At 41.0% G+C, this 24,523-nt stretch overlaps 2 long non-coding RNA genes and 1 pseudogene across 2 annotated transcripts; 1 reads left to right on the top strand and 2 right to left on the bottom strand.

Moving 5' to 3' along the window:
- Positions 1–24,523, bottom strand: part of LOC147570828 (pleckstrin homology domain-containing family M member 1-like) — a 67,313-nt pseudogene that overhangs the window by 11,905 nt on the left and 30,885 nt on the right.
- Positions 8,430–11,067, bottom strand: LOC147570830 (uncharacterized). Its single transcript, XR_015247989.1, has 2 exons — positions 9,315–11,067; positions 8,430–8,693 (listed from the first exon to the last, which is right to left on the bottom strand). It is a non-coding gene; the product is annotated as an uncharacterized LOC147570830 (long non-coding RNA).
- Positions 11,369–13,232, top strand: LOC147570829 (uncharacterized). Its single transcript, XR_015247988.1, has 2 exons — positions 11,369–11,540; positions 11,828–13,232. It is a non-coding gene; the product is annotated as an uncharacterized LOC147570829 (long non-coding RNA).

The following is a 24,523-nucleotide window of genomic DNA, read 5'->3' as shown; positions in this document are numbered from 1 at the left end:
GGAAAGACATTCCCTGCTCATGGATTGGAAGAATAAATATTGTCAAAATGTCCATACTACCCAAAGCTATCTACACATTCAATGCAATCCCAATCAAAATTGCACCAGCATTCTTCTCGAAACTAGAACAAGCAATCCTAAAATTCATATGGAACCACAAAAGGCCCCGAATAGCCAAAGTAATTTTGAAGAAGAAGACCAAAGCAGGAGGCACCACAATCCCAGACTTTAGCCTCTACTACAAAGCTGTCATCATCAAGACAGCATGGTATTGGCACAAAAACAGACACATAGACCAATGGAATAGAATAGAAACCCCAGAACTAGACCCACAAACGTATGGCCAACTCATCTTTGACAAAGCAGGAAAGAACATCCAATGGAAAAAAGACAGTCTCTTTAACAAATGGTGCTGGGAGAACTGGACAGCAACATGCAGAAGAATGAAACTAGACCACTTTCTCACACCATTCACAAAAATAAACTTAAAATGGATAAAGGACCTGAATGGGAGACAGGAAACCATCAAAACCTTAGAGGAGAAAGCAGGAAAAGACCTCTCTGACCTCAGCCGTAGCAATCTCTTACTCGACACATCCCCAAAGGCAAGGGAATTAAAAGCAAAAGTGAATTACTGGGACCTTATGAAGATAAAACGCTTCTGCACAGCAAAGGAAACAACCAACAAAACTAAAAGGCAACCAACGGAATGGGAAAAGATATTTGCAAATGACATATCGGACAAAGGGCTAGTATCCAAAATCTATAAAGAGCTCACCAAACTCCACACCCGAAAAGCAAATAACCCAGTGAAGAAATGGGCAGAAAACATGAATAGACACTTCTCTAAAGAAGACATCCGGATGGCCAACAGGCACATGAAAAGATGTTCAACGTCGCTCCTTATCAGGGAAATACAAATCAAAACCACACTCAGATATCACCTCACGCCAGTCAGAGTGGCCAAAATGAACAAATCGGGAGACTGTAGATGCTGGAGAGGATGTGGAGAAACGGGAACCCTCTTGCACTGTTGGTGGGAATGCAAATTGGTGCAGCCGCTCTGGAAAGCAGTGTGGAGGTTCCTCAGAAAATTAAAAATAGACCTACCCTATGACCCAGCAATAGCACTGCTAGGAATTTATCCAAGGGACACAGGAGTACTGATGCATAGGGGCACTTGTACCCCAATGTTTATAGCAGCACTCTCAACAATAGCCAAATGATGGAAAGAGCCTAAATGTCCATCAACTGATGAATGGATAAAGAAATTGTGGTTTATATACACAATGGAATACTACGTGGCAATGAGAAAAAATGAAATATGGCCTTTTGTAGCAACGTGGATGGAACTGGAGAGTGTGATGCTAAGTGAAATAAGCCATACAGAGAAAGACAGATACCATATGATTTCACTCTTATGTGGATCCTGAGAAACTTAACAGAAACCCATGGGGGAGGGGAAGGAAAAAAAAAAAAAAAGAGGTTAGAGTGGGAGAGAGCCAAAGCATAAGAGACTGTTAAAAACTGAGAACAAACTGAGGGTTGATGGGGGGTGGGAGGGAGGGGAGGGTGGGTGATGGGTATTGAGGAGGGCACCTTTTGGGATGAGCACTGGGTGTTGTATGGAAACCAATTTGACAATAAATTTCATATATTAAAAAAATAAATAAATAAAAAATAAAATATAAAACAAGGTAAAAAATAAACAAAAAATAAACAAAAAACCAAATGAATGAATAAACAACAACAAAAAAGAGAAAACACTTGTAAATATGGAGAACAAACTAGGGATATGGACAAAATGAGTGAAAAGGGTTAAGAGGTACAAACTTGCAGTTATAAAATAAATAAGTCACCAGATGAAAAGTACAGCATAGGGAATATCGTCAATAATACTGTAATATACTTATTGTGGTGAGCATTTCATAATGTATATAAAAGATCACTGTGTTGTACACCTGAAACTAATTTAATATTACATGATCTATATATACTTCAATAAAAGAGATAATTGAGGGGCACCCAGGTGGCTCAGTCAGTTAAGCATCTGACTTCAGCTCAGGTCATGATCTCATAGTCTGTGATTTCAGGCCCCACATCAGGCTCTGTGTCTACAGCTCAGAGCCTGGAGCCTGCTTCAGATTCTGTGTCTCCCTCTCTCTCTGCCCCTCCCCCACTTGCACTCTGTCTCTCTCAAAAATAAAAAATAAAAAAAGATAATTGACTATTTAAACAAAAAAAATAATATGGTGTGCTAAAAGTAAAACGTATGAAAACAATAGCACAAAGGTCAGGAGGGGAACAATGGAAGTACACTATTTATTGTAAGGTTCTTATACTATTCATGAAATCATATCATATCATTTGAAGATAGACTGTGATAAGTTAAACATGAACACTACAAACCATTAAACAGCTACTAAAATAACAAAACCTGAGTTGTAACTATTTATCCCCCCACCAAAAAATAATAAAACGTACTAAATCAACCCAAGAGCAGGAAGAAAAAGAAAAAGAAAAGAAACAAAGAACAGATGGGATACATAGAAAGAGTAGACAGTAGCTTTAAATGTAATCCTATAAATAATTACATTAACTATAAATGGTGCAATCACCTAATTAAAAGATAGAGTTGTCATACTGGATAAAAAAGCAAAAGCCAACTATATGCTGTCTATAAGATTCATCTTCAATACAAAGATATAAGTAGGTTAAAAATATGGAAGAAATTATGCTTTGCTAACACTAATCAAACGAAACCTTGAGTGGCTATATTTACTATAGGACAAAGTCAATTTCAAAGCGAAGATATTACCAGGGATAAATGAGGTTATTCCATTGTGATAGAAATGTCAACTAATAGAAAAGACATAACTTAAAAATTTATGTATCTGATAATAGAACTTCCAAATATATTAAGGAGAATAGGAAAGAGAGACACAAAAGTACACAATTATAGTTGGAGATTTCAATATCCCTCTCTCAATAATTGACAGAAAAAATATATAGAAAATGAGTAATGATACATCAGACTTGAAAAATACTACCAACCTACTTGACCTAGTTGACATTTATAGAATACTCCACACCAAATCAGCAGACTACATATTTTTTTTCAAGTGGGCACATAATATTTATCAAAATAGACCATATTCTCATCTATTACCAGAATTCATTGGCTATAAAACAAGCCTCAATAAATTTAAAAGGATTTCAGTCATCCAACATATTGTTCTGTGACCACAATGGAATTAAATAACAAATTAACAGATCTGTAAAATCTCCAAATATTTAGAAACTAACCAACACACTCCTAAGGAACCCTATTGGTCAAATAAGTCAAAATGGATATTAAAAACGATTTTGTACCGACTGAAACTGAAAACACATGTCAACATGTGGGATGTTGCTCATATAGTATTCATCTTCCCCAGTGTCCACTTTTTTTTTTTAAGTTTTTTTTTTTTTTTTTAACGTTTATTTATTATTTTTGGGACAGAGAGAGACAGAGCATGAACGGGGGAGGGGCAGAGAGAGAGGGAGACACAGAATCGGAAACAGGCTCCAGGCTCCGAGCCATCAGCGCAGAGCCCGACGCGGGGCTCAAACTCACGGACCGCGAGATCGTGACCTGGCTGAAGTCGGACGCTTAACCGACTGCGCCACCCAGGCGCCCCCCCCCCCCCCCCCAGTGTCCACTTTGAAGAAACTAGAAAAAGAAAAGGAAATTCATCACTGAGTAAGGAGAGAAAATGGAATGATGAAGATCAAAGCAGAAATTTTTAAAAAGGAAAACAAAAATAGAGAAGTCAGTGTAATGAAAAGGCACTTTTTAGAGAAGATAAGTAAAACTGATAAACTTCTGGCCAGATTTATCAAGAAAAGACAAGAGAAGACACAAATTATCAATATCAAAAATGAGAGGAATGACATCACTACAATTCTACAGATACTAAAAGGATAATAAGGGAACATTATAAAATACTTTATGTCAATAACTTCAAGATGAAATAGATTCCCTGAAAGACATGAACTACTCCAAAAAATAAGTATGTAATTTAAGTAGCACTATTACAAAAATAAAATCTGTAGTTTAACACTTTCTCACAAAGAAAGCTTCAAGCCCACATGGCTTCACTGGTGAATTCTAGCAAACATTTAAGGAAAACATAATGCCAATTCTGCACAAACTGTACTAGAGAATTGAAGAGAGGGGACTACTTCCCAACTCAATTTTAAGGCCAACATTCACCTTATGAAAAATAGATCAAGACATTAGAAGAAAGGATAGATAGAAGATCTCATATACTGCAGGCTGGAATGCAAAATGGTACATCCACTTTAGAAAACAGGTAAGCAGTTTCTTAAACAGTTAAATATACACTTAGCATATGATGTAGCAATCCTGCCATTAGGTATTTTACCCCCTCCCCCCCTCCCCCAATGAAAACATATGCTCATACGAAGACCTGCATGTAAGTGTTTTAAGCAACTTTATTCATAAAGGCCAAAAAGCTAGAAACAACTCAAATGCCCATTAACTGATGAACGCATAAACAAACTGGTATATCCTCACAACTGCAATACTACTCGGCAATAAAAAGGAAATGAACTACTGACATGTGCAAACACATGGATGAGTCTCTGGGGTGCCTGGGTGGCTCAGTCAGATAAGTGACCGACTTTGGCTCAGGCCATGATCTCATGTTCCGCAGGTTCATGCCCTGTATTGGGCTCTGCGCTGACAGAGCCTGGAGCCTGCTTCGGGTTCTGTGTGTGTCTGTCTCTCTCTCTCTCTCTCTCTCTCTCTCTCTCTCTCTCTCTCCCCCTCTCCTGCTTATGCTCTCTGTTTCTCAAAAATAAATAAACGTTAAAAAAGTTAAAAAAACACATGGATGAATCTCAAAAGGATTATGCTGAAAGGAACCAATCACAGAAGACTGCATACTGTATGATTTCATTTATTTATTTTTTTTAATGTTCATTTATTTTTGAGAGAGAGAGAGAGAGATGGAGGGCAAATGGGGAAGGGGTAGAGAGACAGGGAGACACAGAATCCGAAGCAGGCTCCAGGCTCTGAGCTGTCAGGACAGAGTCCGATGCAGGGCTTGAACTCACGAACCGCGAGATCATGACCTGAGCTGAAGTCGGACGCTTAACTGCCCGAGCCACCCAGGTGCCCCTTGTATGATTTCATTTATAAGACACTGTGGAGAAGGCAAAACTATAGGGACAAAAATTAGGTTGGTGGTTGCCAGGGCTGGTGGTGACAAAAGGGGATTGGCTGCAAAGGCACATAGGGGCCTTTTGGGGTGACAGAATGGTCTACGTCTCAAATGTGGTGGTGCTTACATAAGTACACGTTTGTCAAAACTCATCAAACTGTACGCTTAAAAAGAGTAAATTTTATACCTCAATAAATCTGACTTAGGAAGACAATAAAACAAATCTAAATCAACAACTAAGTGAAAATACACATAAGAAAAATCAACTTACAGTGTTTCCAAATTCAAGGGTCATCATGAGGATGCTCTCAACTGTTGTAAGTGACACCTGTGTTGATCCCATGTCTCTGAAGGAGAAAGCCCAAACATGCGTGATTTGAACCCAAGGATAAAAATTCTGTACCTAAAAAGATACTTAACAACATGTGGTTACTTCAATTCTGGCTTCTTTGTCAAGTCAGCTCAAGAGTTTTCTTGCTATGGACAATAATTTCAGAAAACTCCCAATGAAGACATTTTATGTGCATCATCAAATTAATCACCTTGGTGCTCAACAGTACAATCCTTTTTACTCTTATCCTCATTTTCATTCTCAATTGCATCCACCTCTCTTGATTAGTCTTTTTTTCTTTTAATATACACCTTACTCCACTTTCCACTTTGAGATAAATGGTATTTCTACCTACATCTGCAAGTCCCATGTCTCTTATGTGTTCTTCACTACTACGCCTTCCTCTGCAGGCTATCTTGCCCATATACGTTTTTTCTTTGCTAATAATGCTTATTTCAATAACCCAGTTAAAACTTAAATTAGGACTTTTTAACCAAAACGCAAAATACTTAATCTTTTGATGACAACAAAAAAGATCAGAAATCATCTCATGAGCCATGAGATTGTTGCAATACTTACAAATATTTTAATGCTGGCAACTTAAAAAGATAGGAATCTTCAACAGCTGACAGAGGGTTACGGCTGATAATTCTGAAAAATGCAATGGAATTAAAATGATCTGCATTTCCAGTAATGACTACCATGAAAGTTTATGTTCATTTTGGGGGTATGGAACTGGAAGGTTAAAACTAATCATTTTCTGCCTTTGCCTATAAATCACCCTTAGAATCTGTAAAGCACTCTTCCTTTGGGAACTACCCAGCTCTCTGGACGATAAAGTGGAGAACAGAAAGAGAAAAAAAATTTTTTTTTTTTTTTTTTTTTTTTTTACGTGGACAGCAAAGCAAAGATATGCCAAAGAACTTTTTGGGCTGAAAACCCTAGAAGTGACTATGCTGGTAGGAAGCCCAGGCTCTGTAGGAAATACTGTTTCTAGTGTCCTCTATAATTCTAGGTGCTTTTCCTTTATCTCTAGAAATGTAAAAAATTCCACAGTTTAAAACACCCGGTTAAAGACAAAAATAGGACCAATTCCTCAGTTTGGGGGCTAAAGACAAAGGGATTAATCTAAGAGGAAATGGTGAAAGCTATACCCCCACCATTTGTATTCATTCTCCTATGACAGCCTTTGTTAGGTGGCATATGATCCCGTTTCCTTATCCATCTGCTGGACTGCCAGCTCCCTGAGGGCAGGGACCATACTCTATTGTCATTTTTGTCCCTGTGCCTGACAGAGTGCTTGTTATTTACTAGTTACTTAGTGAAGGCTTGTTGAATAAATAACATTTTGTCACTGCTTGACACAAGTTTTTATTCCAAAATGCTGAGTAGATTTTCTTCTCAGTTCTTTACAGCAAAAATAAAGTGAAGGAAACAGGAAGAAAGAAAAGAAAATCTGCCTTTAGGTTGACTCTGCTCAAGAATCATCACTGTACTTTTGCAAAATTATAAGGATAATCATCACAACCGATACTATTGAGCTATGGGGCATCTGTGATCAGCATTTCACATTTAAACCTCACAATAACCTTATGTGATAGACACATCATTACCCCATTTTACAAGTGAGGAAACTGAAGTACAGAGAGGTTGTATAATTTGTCCCAGTTTGTCAAGCCAGTCAAGAAGCAGAGATGGAATCTGAACTCAGTTCTGACTCCAAAGCCTGTATTTAAATTGTATGAAAAAAAGGGGGTTTAAAATAGCCGTTACCTTAAACTTAACTTTGAGAGCATTAAATATAGAAACACTTTGCTGAACTTCATCTCTCCATCTGGGAGAGCTTCTCTAAGAATTACATTTTCTACTTTTATTCCTTTCCTCTAATCATCTCCCATGATTAAGTATTTAATTAGCCTGTGATCATTGAGACTTTAGAGATTTCATTTCTTATTTTTTTATTCTATTTTTTGAGAGAGAGAGTACAAGAGTATGAGTGCAGGAGAGGCAGAGGAAGAGAGAGAGAGAGAATCCCAAGCAGGCTCCATGCCCAGTGCAGAGCCTGACATGGGGCTTGATCCCATGACCGCAAGATCATGACCTGAGCCGAAATCAAGAGTCAGGCAGTTAACTGAGCCACCCAGGTGCCCTGAGACTTTAGAGATTTTAAAGCCCTGTTACAGGTGAATCAGTGAAAATGAGAAAGGAAGGACGTCTGAAAATTCATCCTTCCGTAAAAGCAACAACAACAACAACAACAACAACTAGCAAAAATGGTCAAAATCAACTTTCTCAGAACTTTGGAAATTTTAACCAATGGGCTTGCAGCAACCCGGAGAGCATGTATTAAAGAAAAAATTACTAATTTCTATAAGAACAGTGAGCTCTGTTGTTTTAACTTGTCCTCAACCTCTGCTCTCCATCCTGATGATAGCCTTAAAAATTGCCCGCATCCCAGGGGAACAAAATGGAGCTGAAGTTCCTTAAAGCCTCATTCCCAAAGAACAAACTGTCATTGTTTTACCTGTCTAGTGGGGTCCCTAAAAAACTTCACTTGAAAGCCTTGCCCTTGACCTCACTGAGAACTGCACAGTGCTAAAATAGCCTCTTCCCAAGGGGCATTTTTTTGAAAACAATTATAGATAAATGTTTTAATCTGGCAGCTATGTGAGGCAATTGATCACAAGACAAAAAATAGCCTAAACAAAAAGCCTAAAAGGGAAAAGCTGAGAAATGAGATGTCCATAGGGACTTTGAAATGCTCCAACATCTTCCTGGGTAACTAGAAGACCACAAGACATATTCCTGGGAATGTAGAAAAAAAACCTTAGCACTAATAAATGAGTTCAGCAAGGTTACAGGACACAAGATCGATATGTAAAAATTAGCTTTATTTCTATACATCAGCAATGACTATTCCAAAAATGAAATTAAGAAAACAATTCCATGTATAACAGTACTCAAAAGAATAAAATACTTAGGAAAACATTTAACCAAAGAAGTGCAAGAATCACACTAAAAACCACAAAACGTTGTTGAAAGAAATTAAAGAAGATTGAAATAAATGTAAAGATATGCCATGTTCACGGATCAGAGGAAAATATTGTTAAAATGGCACTATACCCCAGATTGAACTGTGGTTTCAGTATAATCCCTATCAAAACCCCAACTGACTTCTTTCCAAATATTGGCAAGCTAATTCTAAAATCTGTATGTCAATTCAAGGGACCGAGAATAGCCCAAAATGATCTTTAAAAAAAAAAAAAGTTTATCTATTCATTTTGAGAGACAGCGAGCATACACACCCGTGCAGAAGAGCAAACATGAGCGAGTGTGAGTGGGGAAAAGTGTGAGCAGGGGAGGGGCAGAGGGAGAAAGAGAGGGAGCATCCCAAGCAGGCTCCATGCTGTCAGTGCAGATGGCAACACGGGGTTCCATCTCACAAACCGTGAGGTCATGACCTGAGCTGAAATCAAGAGCCGGCCACTTAACCAACTGAGCTACCCAGGGGCTCCAAAACGATTTTGACAAAGAACAACCAAATGGGGAGACTCACACGCCCTGGTTTCAAAACCTACTTCAAAACTACAGTAATCACGGTGTGGTACTGGCATAAGAACAGACATGTAAGCTGATGGAACAGAACTGACAGTCCAGGAATAAATCCTCACATTTATGGCCCACTGATTTTCAACAAGGGTGCCAACACCATTCAATGTGGGAAGACTAGTGTTTTCAAATGATGCTGGGACAACCGTATATCCCCATACAAAATAATGGAGTTGGATTCCTACACTTCACACCATATATAAATATTAACTCAAAATGAGTCAAAGACCTAAATGGAAGAGCTCAAGCTATAAAACTCTCAGGAGAGAAATCTTTATGACCTTGGATTTAGGCAACAGTTTCTTAGACATGACACAAAAAGCACAACAAACCAAAGGAAAAATAGGTAAGCTGGACTTTATTTAAAAATAAAAAAACAACCCAAAACTATCATATGTCTGATACAAGTCTAGTATCCAGAATATCCAGAATATATAAAGAACTCTTAAAACTCAGGAAAAAGACAAATAATCTAATGTTTAAATGGGTAAAGGATTTGAAGAGACATTTCGCCAAAGAAAATACATGAATGGCCAATAAGCACATGAAAAGATGCTCAATGTCTTAGGTCATTAGGGAAATAGAAATCAAAGCTACAATGAGATACTACTCTACACTCACTAAGATGGCTATGATCGAACAGAGAGACAATGATAAGTGGTAGCAAGATTTGGGGAAACCAGAATCTTCATACATTGGTGGGAATGTAAGATGGTGCAGTCACTGTGGAAAACAGTTTGGCAGTTCCTCAAAAGGGTTAAATATAGAGTTACTACATGACCCAGCAATTCCACTCTTAGGTACGTACCCAAGAGAATTAAAAACATATGACCACACAAAAACTTGCACATGAATACTCATAGCAGCATTATTCATAAGAGCCAAAAAGTCAAAATAATCCAAATGTCCAATAACTCATGAATGGATGAACAAAATGTGATTGGAGCACCTGGGTGGCTCAGTCGGTTAAGCATCTGACTTTGGCTCAGGTCGTCATCTCACAGTTCATGAGTTCGAGCTCTACATCAGGCTCTGTGGTTTTGGATCCTCTGTCCCCCTCTCCCTCTGCCCCTTCCCCGCTTGTGTGGGCGCTCTCTTTCAAAAATAAATAAACATTAAAAAAAAGAATGAAGTACTGAAACATGCTACAACCGGATAAATCTTGAAGCCAACAAGCTATGTGAAAGAAACTAGACACACATTTCGATGAAATGTCCAGAATAGGCAAATCCATAGGGGCAGAAGGTAAATTAGTTGTTGCCAGGGGCCTGGGGGGAGGGGAGAATGGGGAGTAAAGGCTGATGGGTATGGTATTTCTTTTGAGGGGGGTGATGACAATGTTCTGGAATTAGCAGTGATTACTGTCTATCAAAGTATACCATTGCACTATATACTTTATAACGTTGCATATTCTATTATGCATATTCTATATCTCAATTTGAAAAAAAAAAAAAAAAAAAGAACCACGTTGTGATAAATAGAGAACCAGTTGCCAGAAGATAAACATGTTAGTAGGTGGAGAAAAGGGGAGCGAAGATTCAAACTCTTCCACAACGGAGGTCAGAGGGAGTTAGCGGTGCGGCTGGGAGCCATGCGTTTTTGTTCCTGCCTTGGAAACTCCCCTATTCTTCCTATTCCAGCCCATTCTTCTACGTTTTTTCAGGCCCATTAACATGTCGGGTTTGTGTAACACTAGTTAATATCCAGTCAGACAATGTTATGAAGAGAAAGAACGTGAGTGTCACATGTCTGGTTAAACACAGTTCCTCAACCTTGAGGCTCTGAATGTCCTTTGGCTTTGAAACAATAACAATGGCATTCATACCTACAAGCTTACTGGTGGGCTCTGTGCAAGTAAGCTCTTCCACGTGTGTGTCTTCCCCTGCCCACTGCTCCCCTCCCCCCTCCACCCCGCGCCCACCCCCGGCTCCCTATTAAGAAAGACTATGAAGAGTTATGCAGCCAAAACAATTTAGTAGTTCGTTATCCTTCCCCCCAACTATCTCAGTGCTCTACCCCCACTGTCCCCCCCTCTTTCCTGGTAGCTCACCCATGGCCTTATACCCATCGGCTCAGTGCTTCCTCTTACCCAGGCAGCCCTCCTGCTGAGATGAATGCCCCGTGTTTATCTGTAGTGAAAACAAAATACAGGCCACTCCAAATTATCCTATTTCCTCCTGTCTTTAGTGCTGCCTTTTCTTCATGGAGCTATTGTGCCTGAGCCAAGGGGAGAATGAGAACTGACCCGACAGGTTACCTCTGCTGGACCGACAGCAATTGTTTTTCCACAGACTGCGATACGAACGAACGGTGGACATTGCACTAGAGATCATCTCCATTTCCGTTCAATTCCCTCATCTTACAGATAAAAGGTGTGCTGACTCAGTCTATTGGCTTTTGGATATTCGTGGGCTTATCTTTATGGGAGTCAAACATAACAACAGTTATCCTCAAAGACTGTCTCATAATCAAAGTTGAAGAAATACTGTTCTAGATATTCTTTTGTTTTTTAAAAAACTGTATCTTATTTGAAGAGGAAAACTCAAGTATTTTTGCAAAAGCTTTCTGTTGCAGAGCAACGGGACAGACTAAAGGTAGCTCACAAAATAAGGGAACATTTCTTACGTGTTATTTTTTTTTTCTCCAAATTCTTCTACAGAGGTCCAGACAGATGGGCTACGTTTCCTTTCTATTAACTGAGGAGACAGAGAAGACTTGAGGACTGAAGCTTGTCACCACTGTCCTGAATGTACTGAAATCCTAACAGCTTTAGCTGAAAAAATGTCCAAAGCAGGCAGTGAAAATAAATTTCAAATAGGACAAACTCCAAACTCTCTACGCTGGAATCCCAAGGCATGGAGGGAAAACTGGCTCGTTGGAGGAAAGCAGTTGAAGAGATAAGTGGAGTGATCTAGACCCTATTCCAGTCTGTTTGAAGTACCTGGGGATAGAATAACCCCTTTCCTTTATTCATCTACATAGGTCCATGAGCCATGAGAACGTGACTCCCCATGGGAAGCTCCTCAATGCAAGACATCTAAGGGCATCACGTAAATCCTTTCTCAGGGGTTGGGCGGGGGGAGGGGCGAAGCCTAAAGAATCTGAAATGGTGAGCCTATGTTTTAATTAAAGTTCTGAGAATAGCCTTGAAGAGGAGTTTCTGGCAGTGAGGACCAGCCCAAGAAGCAAGGGCCCTGGAATCAGGCAGACCTAGGTCTGAATTCTGGCTGTCACTTCCTGGTGAAGGGACTTAAGTAACGAACGTCTCCGAGTCCTTTTAGCAGCATTTACCTCATAAGGCAACTTGAGGATTAAAGGAAAGAGCATGTGCAAAGCACCTAGCATAAGGCTGGGCACAGAGTGGGTGCCTAGCAGTGACGATGTGATAGTTGCACCAGGCGGTGAGCAGGAAGCCTGGGGATGCCCATAGGTGGCATGGCCAGGAACTCCAGAAGCATAGGGAAAAGGAGCTCCCTGCTCGAAAGGTCCTATTCCAGTGAGAAGCTGACTCCAAGGGACGACGCCCAAAAGGCCAGTTGTCATTCAGGTCCTACCTAGTGCCAGGGAATGCGGAATTGTATTACTCGCGAAGCTTCTGAAGTGGTTCTGTCACTTATTGACAGTGTGAACCTAGGCAAGTCACCCGATGTCTCTGAGTTTCAAGTTCCTCATCCCCAAAATGAGGATAATACTACCTGTGTCACAAGAGTTGCTGGAAAGACGAAAATGAAGTGCCGTGTGAGGGGCCACGTCCGGAGCACTTCCCACGTGCCAGGCTCTATTCTAAGAGTTTAAGACACATTGTCTTACTTGCAGCACAAGCGAAAGGTCTTAGCATAGTGCCGGAGCGCAGTAAATACCTAATAGAGGTCGGTATTAAAGAAATGATATGGGGCGGAGGAGCAACTACCATGCTTCCCAGAGAAAGAAGATGCCTTGGTATATACGTGGGAAGACTCAGATGCAGCTGGGAGAAGAAAAGTAATAGTTGGGTATGACTATGGCAAAGCTTTTGAACTACCACACACGGAAAATAATAAAAGTTACCCTAAATCACCCCAAAAGGACAGCCCTGAGTTGTTATCTTCATCCTTAACGTTTATGCCTTTCTGAATCTGAGAAGAAGCTGCCAGGATTTCCAGTACATACCAAAAAGCGATGACAATATCCTGAAGTGTGTCAACTTTTGTGGGCACACAGCTGTCTAAAAGGAAGCAGATGCCGGTTGACTGGGGGAGCGTTAGGGCGTGTCTGTGACTGGGGCTCGAGTTTGCCTTCAGAGGGTGGCCACACCTACCTCAATGATATTCTCAACAATAATTCAACAGGGGCAAGGCTTAGATTTTCCTTATTCTCCCTTAGAGCTTATGTTCTTGGCACAATACGGATGCGCCACAGACGAGCCAGCATGTGAATGTGCTCTATCCCGATAAGGTACAGCCTTTCTACATCGTAGAGTCCTTCAGCTTCTAAAATCATGGAGCTCGTACTGTTAGAACCAATGAAGTGAATTTTTTAAAATAAGCCACCAGTCTGGACCTGTGTAGGTGAATGAAGGAGAAGCACTTTAAAGTCAGGAAAAAAAAAAAAAACTATACTTAACATTTAGGATTATCAACCACTGTTGGTTTTCCATAATATATTTCATTCCTGATTTCATCTGAAAGAAACAGGATTATTACTACCATTCAAAAAGTGGTACCTTATTAATAAACTCTTGGCATGGCTTTGAGGTGGATTTCAGATTCAAAATAGACTTTACCACACCGCTAACGTGTTCACTCAGTGTTTATCAATAACTTAAGAGGCTTCATTCAAAAAACTTACTGAGATATAATTACCTGAAACCCAGGGGTGAATCAAGGCCTTGTAGGGTCTGAACCTCATCTACTTTGGGAAATCCTGCCTCATCAAAACATGCAAAATTATGCGTACAGGAATTGCGAGGGTCCCTCCCAAGACTTTGGAAGGGGCCTATGTAAGTGAGGAGACCTGAAGTTTAAGCTCCAGTCAGTTCAAGATAAATCCACCTCAGCTGGGGCCCAAAAGGTTTACAAGCTTATTTAATGCTGGAGAAAATACTGTTTCAACTTATAAACACCCCAGTAATAAGTCACATAGGTAATAACGTGACTGAATTCACGGGATGGCATCTCCCCTGCGCACGCTCTCTTTCTCTCAGAATAAATAAATAAACGTTAAAAAGAAAAAAGAAAAGAAAAGTTTGGCCCCAAACAAGGAGCCCAACCTCCAATACACACTTACTGTACTGTGATAATGTTTTGGAAGTTAACTGTGAATTCGTTTTAGTAGTACAGCTCTATTCAAACCACATTGAAAGGGCGGGCCTACACCGGCCGACTCCATCTTGTTCTGTGTCCTTCACCTTGACCACACCTCCTCCCCTTGAGTAACCCCCCCCCAACTGCCTAACAGGACTCTTCCCCAGGACCCTTCCCCAGCCAATCAGCTGAGGCCGCAGCCATTACCTCACCAACTGCCACTAGGCACCAGTAAAACCTTTGTCCTTTTGAAACTGGCTCTCTCTCCCGGGTATCTCACAGCTTCGACAGTGCAGGTAGGGGATTGAGCTCGAGCTAGCTCCAATAAAGGCTCTTTTGCTTTTACACCGGACTCGGCTCCCTGGCGGTATTTGGGGATCACGAATTCTGGGCATAACACACATGGCATGAGTATTAATTTATTCTCAATACCAGCTAGCTCTGGTTCTTTAATTACCTTTCTCTGTCATGTAAGATTGATGAGGGAGCATGGGGCAAGTTGAGGGCAAAATACAAATTAGCACATGCCCCCGCCCCAGGTGGGATATGTGTCATTCTGGCTGCTGGAGGACAAAGGAAAGGAAAGAAAACAAATGGTTAACTGATAGAGATCTCAGTCGGGCAAGACAGGGGTTTCCATCAGTTTACAAATATCTTAGTAAATTACAAGAAAAAGGCCATCTTTTTCTCCTTTTTCCAGTATGAAAGATTCTTGGGGACAGTCCCTGTATATTCTTTGTACCCCCGGTACTTAGTACATTGTCGACATAGAGTGCGCGTGGCACGGATTGTTTTTCAATGAATTCATTCATTGTTATCAACGGATTCCACCCTATTTTGTCCTGTATTGCCTACATAACTATGAAATTCAGATTCTTAGAAGAGACTCTTGGTGTTATAAGATGCTTAGTAGAGGTGGTGACTTTTAAGACATTATATTGACACCACTAAAACCTCTTGGTGGAGAAACTCAATGAGCCCGTTCTCTGGCATGCTGGCAAAACAAAAAACTGACCCTCAGTATTCTTTCCCCAAGTTAGGCATCAGCAAATTAATGAGAGAGGAGGCCCCTGCTCTTGGGCACCCGCAGGAACTTACTCCAGCTCCAGACACACCGTAAACACTTTCATCTAACGGAAGATAAGCTGTGAAATCGGATTTCTGAACCACAAGACAGTGAGCCAGTCTTTTCCAGCGTCTGCTTTAGTGGAGGGTCTTCAACCTTGAGTCTCAACATCCCCCTCAGGCCACTGAACATGCCCAGTATGATTTGCTTTTTGACAGAGAAATCACAGAATGTCCCTGCTGAAAGGGAGTCACACACTTCTTAACTGAAGAGTGGTCAGGAAAGAAAGCACATGGAGAGCAGTGCCCTGTGGCAGGTGTTCAGGAGTTCTTGCTGCTTTCCTGATGGCTGAGGAAGCACCCACACCTTTTGCTGCCTGGAGAACTCTGTGCTAAACTTAGTTCTTCGCAGTTCTCTTTTGCACAGGAAACTTGCACGTGAGCCAGAATCAAAGTTAAATTCAGAAGTGGATTTCAAGGACCACGCACACCTTGGGGAAGCATCACTGTCACGAATTCCCATGATAATACTGACTTGGGTGTTACTTGCTTGGGGCCTTCACTGCCCACACAAAGCTGGGTACGAGGGAGGGCAGAGAGTGCCATTTAGGAGTTAAGACAAGTCTCTTGGCCTCTTTGTACCTTAGTTTCCTCATTTGAAAAAAAAAATGGATTTTAAGACCTACTTTCCAGAATTCATACTGGGTTTATTAACACACACCTAACCAATCACTGTATGATATTTTTACATGTAGTTTTTTTTGGTTTTTTTTTTTACATGTATTCATTTTCTGTTTCACTTACAGCTTGTGTAAAAACTGCATTCCATGCCAGGCCTGAAATGTTCCAAAGTTCAGTTTGGTGAGTAAATTGCAACCAAGATTTCTACACACACCAAAAAAAAAAAAAAAAAAAAAAAAAAAACCAAAACAAAACAAAACAACAACAAAAAAAAACAAGACACAAACGAAGAAGAAAAACAAGATATTTTCAGAATATTTATCCTTTGGCAGTGATTCTAATTTATAGATAACGAAACATAACCACAATACAATCTCCATACACTAAAGAAATCTCACTATGAAAGATGCTTGCCTTTTAAAAAAAATATTTGCATGAAAGATTTATACTTTCATGTTTATACATGTGGTGCATTAGATACAAATCAGTAAATGCTCAATAAATACTTGTGTTAAGTAAGTATTTTTTTCTAGAGAAGTAAGTTTATTTCTCTAGAAAAATGTTTCACAACTTTAGCACTGTTGAGATTTATGGTTGGATAATCTTTGTTATGGGGGGGGGGTGCTGCCCTGTGAACTGTAGGGTGTGACAGCAGCCCTGGCCTCCACCCACTAGATGCCAGCAGCACATCTACAGTCTGACAATCAAAAATGTCTCTAGACACTACCAAGTGTCACCTGGACGCAAAAGCACCCTGGCAGAGAACTGCTGCTCTAGAACGATTCACTCTGATCTCTATAATAACTCTCACACCAAACTTTGCCACAGACAAAAAAGATTTGCTACATAATTTTAGTAGCTTTCGACTAATAAAGTTTCATTCATTCAAAATGAATAACAAAGAGGTTTACAATTAAGTTTAATAAAAATTCCAAATACAATGAAATTATATTTGTAACTTACATAAACTGCAAAAAAGGTAGGGATTCAAATATACGTCTTTCAATAGATTGTATTTTATTGCAGGATAAATCTCTAGGAAAAGGAAAAGGAAAATATTGCCTCAATTAGCTCTAAGCTATCTAATTAGTAGGATGATAGTATTGAATAAGTAGCTTTTGGCTAAACTCTGAGTATTAGGAATTGTTATTTGAACCTTCCAGAGCCCCTAACCCTGCCCTCACCTTTCTTAAGAGTCTCACCTTTGTGATCTTCATACATAAAACATACAACTATAGATCTTGATAGATCTTGGAAGTAATCTTTCCTGAGAGCAGAAGAATTGATTAAATGACTTTCTGTGGCCTCATCAATTTCTAAATTATGAGCTCAAAGTTGTGATCTCCACATATAATTTCTAATATTAAAAGGGATATTCTCACATTAGCACACCTTCCTGGTTTAGTTGTATTTCTCGACACCAAGTCAATACCAGAAGAGATAAAAGATACCTTTTCATTTAACTTGAAAAGAAGTTACTCCTCTAATCAATACCTAACTTTGAACGAACTCAGAATTATATTATCATATTAATAGAAATTTATTTTTGGTTGTACATTGCCTAAACGCTCTATGAATTTATCAACTGCTTCAGTTGCAAGTGGGGCCAACAAAAAAACAACATGGTACTGGATTTTTATTTGGAAACACCCATTCTTGATTATAGTTGACCCTCTTATTTCCATTGATTTCAGCCGAGTCCCTCACTTTCCACCTACATGGGTACCACCATCTTCTGACTGGCATTGTCATCTCTGGTCTCTCCCATTCTAATCTATACTGCACACAGTCACCAGATTAATTCTCCAGGAGTGGTTCTCAAATATCAGAGTCACTTGGGAACTTACTCAAGATGCAAATTCTCAGCTCTACTCCGGACTGAGTGAATCAGGAACTGTGGAGGTGGAACCTGTGTTCTGACAAGGCCTCCAAGTGACCCTGGTGCAGTCTAAAGTTTGTCCTAGAGCACTGCTGTGATAACACGGTAGCTTGGCATATTATCCAAGGCCTTCAAAATCCTAAATCTGGCTCTAGTTTCCTACTCTACAGATACCAAAGAAATTTCTCCTGCATTTTGCCTTTCACTCACTCTATTTTGCAAGCATATTCTTCCCAAGATGTCTATCCGATGACACGTCATAGCCATTCAAGGTTCTGTTCAAACAGCATTTCTCTAGTAACTTCCCTGATCCAACTTGAAGTCTTCCCCCCTCTTCTATGTTCCAAAAACAACTTATACTTCTCATTGCCCAAATCCATTTCTTCCCCTCCCCCTCTCCTCCTCCTCCTTCTTCTCCTTCTTTGAATTTTTTAAAGTAGACTCCACGCCCAACCTGGGGCTTGAACTCACGACCCTGAGATCAAGAGTCGCATGCTCTACTGACTCAGCCGGTCAGGTGCCCCAATTTCTTCTTAATATAGTTATTCTGGCATTCCATTTCCTCTGGGCATAAACTCCATGAAAGTATGGACTAGTCTTGCTCATCTGCGTTGTCTACTGTGTTTAAAACTGATGCATGGACAAAGAACAAACTCAAATATTTATAAAATAAATTAACAGCTGGGTAGTGAGTAGAAGGAGCAAAATGACTGAAAAGAAATGTGGTTTTATGACTTTGTGGCTCCCGCTTCTGCACTCTGTCAGTGCTTCATCATCCATTTAGTGCTTATGCGTTATGGTTTAAGCTTCTGTTTATTTTCCCTGTGAAATCATGAGTTCCTACAAGGGTGGGAAGCCTGTCTTAACCATCTGCGTGCCTATGGTACTGGGCATAGGGCCTGTCACATTCTTTTTTAGGTTTTGATTCACATTTTTTTTTGAATGAATGAATGAGAACACTTCACCTAACATGAAATAATTGGCTTACAAAGTACCTCATAGTAGAAATAATGAAAGGCCCAATCCATTGCGCAGTTTGTCTCTTTTGTTTTTCTCCAAACTGTGTTTGTAACGTTTGGAGCCCAGATGGCAGAGGTAGCCAAGAAGACCAATACAAAGTGGTTGTCCCCTAAGACTTGGAAGGTTTGATAATTTGAAGGACTATTTTTAGTGTCATATGAGATTCCTTTTACTCACTACCCTTAAGCCTTCTACATTTGCAAGAAGAATCTATTTTCTAAAGCACATCATTAATAAGGATTAATGAGGGGCGCCTGGATGGCTTAGTCGATTGAGCATCTGACTTCGTTCGGTTCAGGTCATGATCTCACTGTTCATGAATTCGAGCCCCGCATCGGGTTCTGGGCCAACAGCTCAGAGACTGAAGCCCGCTTCGGATTCTGTGTCTCCCTCTCTCTCTGAGCCTACCCTGCTCATACTCTGTCTCTCTCATACTCTGTCTCTCTCTCTCTCTCTCTCTCTCAAAAATAAATAAACATTAAAAAATTTTTAAAAAAAGGATTAATGAAATACACAGCTTTGGATGGCATGGGCAAAGAATAAACACTGAACCTCCATAGCAAAGAACATTAGTATCTCTGTATGTCTAATGTACAGAGATATATGCAAACATTTCTTCCTTGACAATGAGGCTGGAGAGATGTTTATTCTGTAATTAGCAAAGTTAGAGGCATTTCTGATGTTTGTTTAGTGTAAACATTTCTAACTATACCACTTAACCATCATTATATTTTTAAAGATTTCATTTTTTTTAAGTAATCTCTATACCTAACATGGGGCTCTAACCTACAACCTCGAGATCAAGAGTTGCAGACTCTAATGACTGAGACAGCCACGTGCCCTTTAGCCATCTTTTTTTTAATGTTTATTTATTTTTGAGAGAGACAGAGACAGAGCATGAGTGGGGGAGGGGCAGAGAGAGAGGGAGACAGAATCTGAAACAGGCTCCGGGCTCTGAGCTGTCAGCACAGAGCCCGACACGGGGCTCGAACCCACAAACTGTGAGATCACGACCTGAGTCAAAGTCAGACACCCAACCAACTGAGCCACCCAGGAGCCCCAACCCCTTAACCATCATTTTAAACATCTATTTTTATGGTGGCATAAGCATTTCCACACCGATCACAGGAATCTGCTCCTGAAGCCAAGAGCACACTGTATGTTAGCTAACTTAACAATAAATTACATAAAAAATAATAATAAAAAAATAAACTAATAAAATTTCCCACACTGAAATCCCTAATCTGTTCTCTTGATAATTTAATATGTACTTGGTAATACTGCTTACATAATTCACCTGCTTAAATATTTCATATTTAAATATTTCATTTAGATTAAATTATTTAAAAATTCTGGGTTAATGGCATTCAAATTAATGTAAGTGTTCTATATTTTCTTGTCTTGTAGGTGACAATTTGAGGTTAACTTCAATTCCTCTCATTTTACTAAGCCAACTTTTTCAAACCTTTTCTGTAAAGGCCACACAGTAAATATTTTAGGCTTTGCAGGCCATATACGGTCTCTGTCACATATTCTCTGTTTCTCTCTCTTCTTTTCTCTTTTACAGCCCTTTAAGAACATGAAAATCATTCTGAACTCATAGGTTGTATCAAGACAGACCATACACAGGATTTGATCCATGGGCCATAAATAATAAATATAAATAAAGGCAGATGGTATATGAACACTTACATAACAAGGTTCATATGGGTGTCCATAATTGCTCAGACCTCATTACCCCTTTTCCTCTACAACTGAAGGGCTTTTTCCTAGATCTTGTCTATAAAATTAAAAAGTTGAAAACGCATAGGAGGTATTTAATGCTAGAGATGGGCTGGGTCCCCACAGACTTACAGAGTTATACAATTTAATAGAGAGAGTTACAGAATTCTACTGTTAGAAGAAATTGTTGCAATTATCTAATTTGAACCCTGTATTTTTTAATAAATAATATAACTAAAAACTCATAATAAATGATGAACTGATTAACTTACAAATACTGGAGGGATAGCAGGCCTTCAAATGTGTCTTTACGTAATTCGGTCAGATAATTTTCACTGAGAATTCTGCAAAATGAAAAGGTCATTTCTGGGTCAAAATGCAAAATAACTACAACTATTTGCTACACAGGACCGCTAGATGTGAGAGAAACCTGGGTAATGGTGCCACCAAATACACTAATTCTTATTTAATGTAGGGATGGCGACCTCTGCTGTTTGATTCAAATATTTTCTTCTCACATACTCCTTTGTCTCTCTCTCTCTCTCTCTCTCTCTCTCTCTCTCACACACACACACACACACACACACACACACACACCCCTATCCACTCTTCACACCAAAATGTACATTTAATGCCTACTCTCTGGATCACAAAATCTCTGTTAGAATCCAGCCCTGAGTGGCAAAAACATGGACAGAACTGCCACTTCCTCCTCTCTTTTCCCAAATTTTATTGTGGAAGCCCTATTTATAACCATATCAGTGCTACGAGTAAAGCCATCTAATTTTTTTCCCCAACCAAAAAGTATCTGTGAGAACTAAAAATGTGCATAAAATGCACATAACATAAATGCTCAGTTTAATATGTATAGAGTAAATACCCGTGTAACGCTATTTGTTCTTTCTACTGTTGGTGGATACTAGATTTTTCTAATTTTTAGTTATTATAAACAGTGCTGCTTTGAACATTTTTCTGTTTATATCCTAGTACACATTTGCCTAAGTTTCTCCAGGATTTAACAGGGGTACAAAATTGCCTTCCTAAGAGGTTGTGCTATTTCAAGCTGGCAGATTGAAACATGCCAGGTCTCTACCAAACTCCAAACTCCACCAAAGTCCCTAAGAATGATTAGAAAAGATACAATTAGAAAATCCACAACCTTAGCTCAAAGCCAAGGGAGTAGCTCTACAAACACTCCCCACCAGAAATGCCTTGGAGCCACCTACAGGGTGATTAGCTGGGATACTGCAGTAGGACCAAGGACAGCACATCAACCCCACATCCTTCCTCCTGGGATCTGGCAGCAAAGGGTGTTTTCTTCCAGGCAGGAGCCATTGGTGTTAGAAGGGGGCAGGGTCCCAGAACCCTGGAGGAAGGGTCTACACTCTGACTAGCCATTAGAAGTCACCTCCCACCTCTTCTTTAACTCTCAGGGGGACCTGTCACCAATAACAAGCCCCGTGGTTCATTTCACCTCTTCCTTAGGACCAGAAAACAGAAGCAAGTCAAATCTCAACTACAAAGATAAATTGCACTCAGGAATGACCATGTGGAGTGAGAAAGCCAATTCCATTCAGGACAGAAAATAAAAAACAAATATAACAGCTTATAGTCAATGACACAGTTAACAGAGAAAACACAAAAGGATTTGAGAATACCAACATTAATGGGGCACCTGCGTGGCTCAGTCGGTTAAGCATCCGACTTCGGCTCAGGTTGCAGTCCATGGGTTCAAGCCCTGCACTGGGCTCTGTGCTGAAGCTCAGAGCCTGGAGCCTGCTTCAGATTCTGTATCTCCCTCTCTCTCTGCCCCTCCCCAACTTGCACTCTGTCTCTCACTCTCTCTCTCTCTCTCTCTCAAAAATAAACACTATAAAAAATTTAGAATAGCATCATTAATATATCCTCAGATAGAGGTAAACAGTACATCTAATAAAAAGAACCAACTCAAGATTATATGAATGAAAAGTATTATCATTAGTAAAAAACTCAGTCTATGAGCAGCAGAAATGGTCGTTGAATAAATTAGAAAACTTGAGGGGCGCCTGGGTGGCTCAGTCGGTTAAGCGGCCGACTTCAGCTCAGGTCATGATCTCGCGGTCCGTGAGTTCGAGCCCTGCGTCGGGCTCTGTGCCGACAGCTCAGAGCCTGGAGCCTGTTTCAGATTCTGTGTCTCCCTCTCTCTGACCCTCCCCCGTTCATGCTCTGTCTCTCTCTGTTTCAAAAATAAATAAACGTTAAAAAAAAATTAACACAGAATTGCAATCGGTAGAGGTTGAGTTGGGATATGGAAGGGGAAACACCTTTCCTCAGAGCTACTGACTTCAAAGTTCTGGACCAAGAAGGACCTTAGAATGCATATAGATATAAAATTTTTTTTTCTAAAGTCGTCTCCACGCCCAGCTTGAAGCTTAACGCAGGGCTTGAACTCCCCACCCAGAGATCAAGCCGTGAGCTGAGATCAAGAGTCAGATGTCCAACCGACTGAGCCACACAGGCGACCCGTCCCTTCTTATACTTTTTATATGAGAATAGGGCTCCCTATTTTAAAGGGCTCCGTTTTAAAACTGTTACAAAGTAGGTTTTATATTTGCACTCAAACCAAACACTTCATCATTATGGTCTCTGGTATAAACCAAATCAAAAGAAAAGGGAAAAAAGTGTAGCAGCAACAACAGATTAGTGTCAATCAAGAGTTGGGGCCGACGTCATTTAGGAGCTGTGAGTTACAATGAAACTTATTCTGACGACCTTAGCTCAATGATGGCTCTTTCTAAACTAAAGAAGACTCCGTTTGTATTGTTCCTTTACACTCCATCCAATCCTGCCACACCTTAGATTTTTTTCGGACGTCCCTGGGCTCTCCAAGTGAATAGTAAACTAGGTGTAGGGGCCCTGACTCCCACCATCTCTACCAACCCAGAGCAGTGAGTTGGCAGGTGCTGGACAAACAATTTATCATCTGTAAGTGTGACTTTCCCTTCACCTAGTCTACTTAGCAGGTAGTCGCGGCCTCGAAGATCCCATGAGCCGTCCGGCCCAACGTCCCCACGCATCAGGCCGGACCCTCCATCCGCCGCCGACTTGGGCATCCCGCCAGAGACAGAACTTCCGAGCCGCCCCCGGCAGCGCCCCGGCGGAAGGACTCGGCCTCCACACTGGCGGGCGCCCGAGGCCCCAGCCAGGGGAGCCGGCCTCGCCCAGCCTGGCTGCGCCCCCGCCCGTGCCCCGACGCGGCCCTCACTTGTGCGTTTGCTGGTACAGCGGCTCCACGTCGCCGGCCCCGCCGGGTCCGGCCCTGGCTTCCCTGGAACACGTCCTCACGGCCCCCCCCCCCCCCCCCCGTCCGGCTTCCGGCTTCCGGCTCCCGGTCGCAGGACCCGCCCCCTCCTGCCGGCCAGGGCTGCCCCGGCGCGCGCCCTGCCGGTGGTGATGGAGACAGAAGAGGAGGGCGACGGAGAAGAGGCCCGGACAAAAAGGCTAAGAGTAGTCAGAGGCACTGCCGCAGATCGGGGACGAGGAAGCATAGTTGTGGGTAGGGGGGCGGGCTTCGGCATCGAGTCAGGCGTTGACAAGGGCAGTCGGAGAAGTAGGGACGTGAGGTCCTCAGAGCAAAGCTGCAGGAGAGCTGGTGTACACCTGCCATTCCCCAGCGGAGGCAGGCTTGGGGGGGCTGTTCTCGCTCTGCTTCCCAGTAAGCTGCTCA

This window comes from Puma concolor, unplaced genomic scaffold, assembly GCF_028749965.1.
Source record: "Puma concolor isolate L17-30 unplaced genomic scaffold, mPumCon1.1.hap2 unalloc_scaffold_83, whole genome shotgun sequence".
In the NCBI taxonomy this organism is placed as follows: domain Eukaryota; kingdom Metazoa; phylum Chordata; class Mammalia; order Carnivora; family Felidae; genus Puma; species Puma concolor.
The sequence above is the reverse complement of the archived record's forward strand: the minus strand, read 5'-3'. Positions and strand labels throughout refer to the sequence as shown.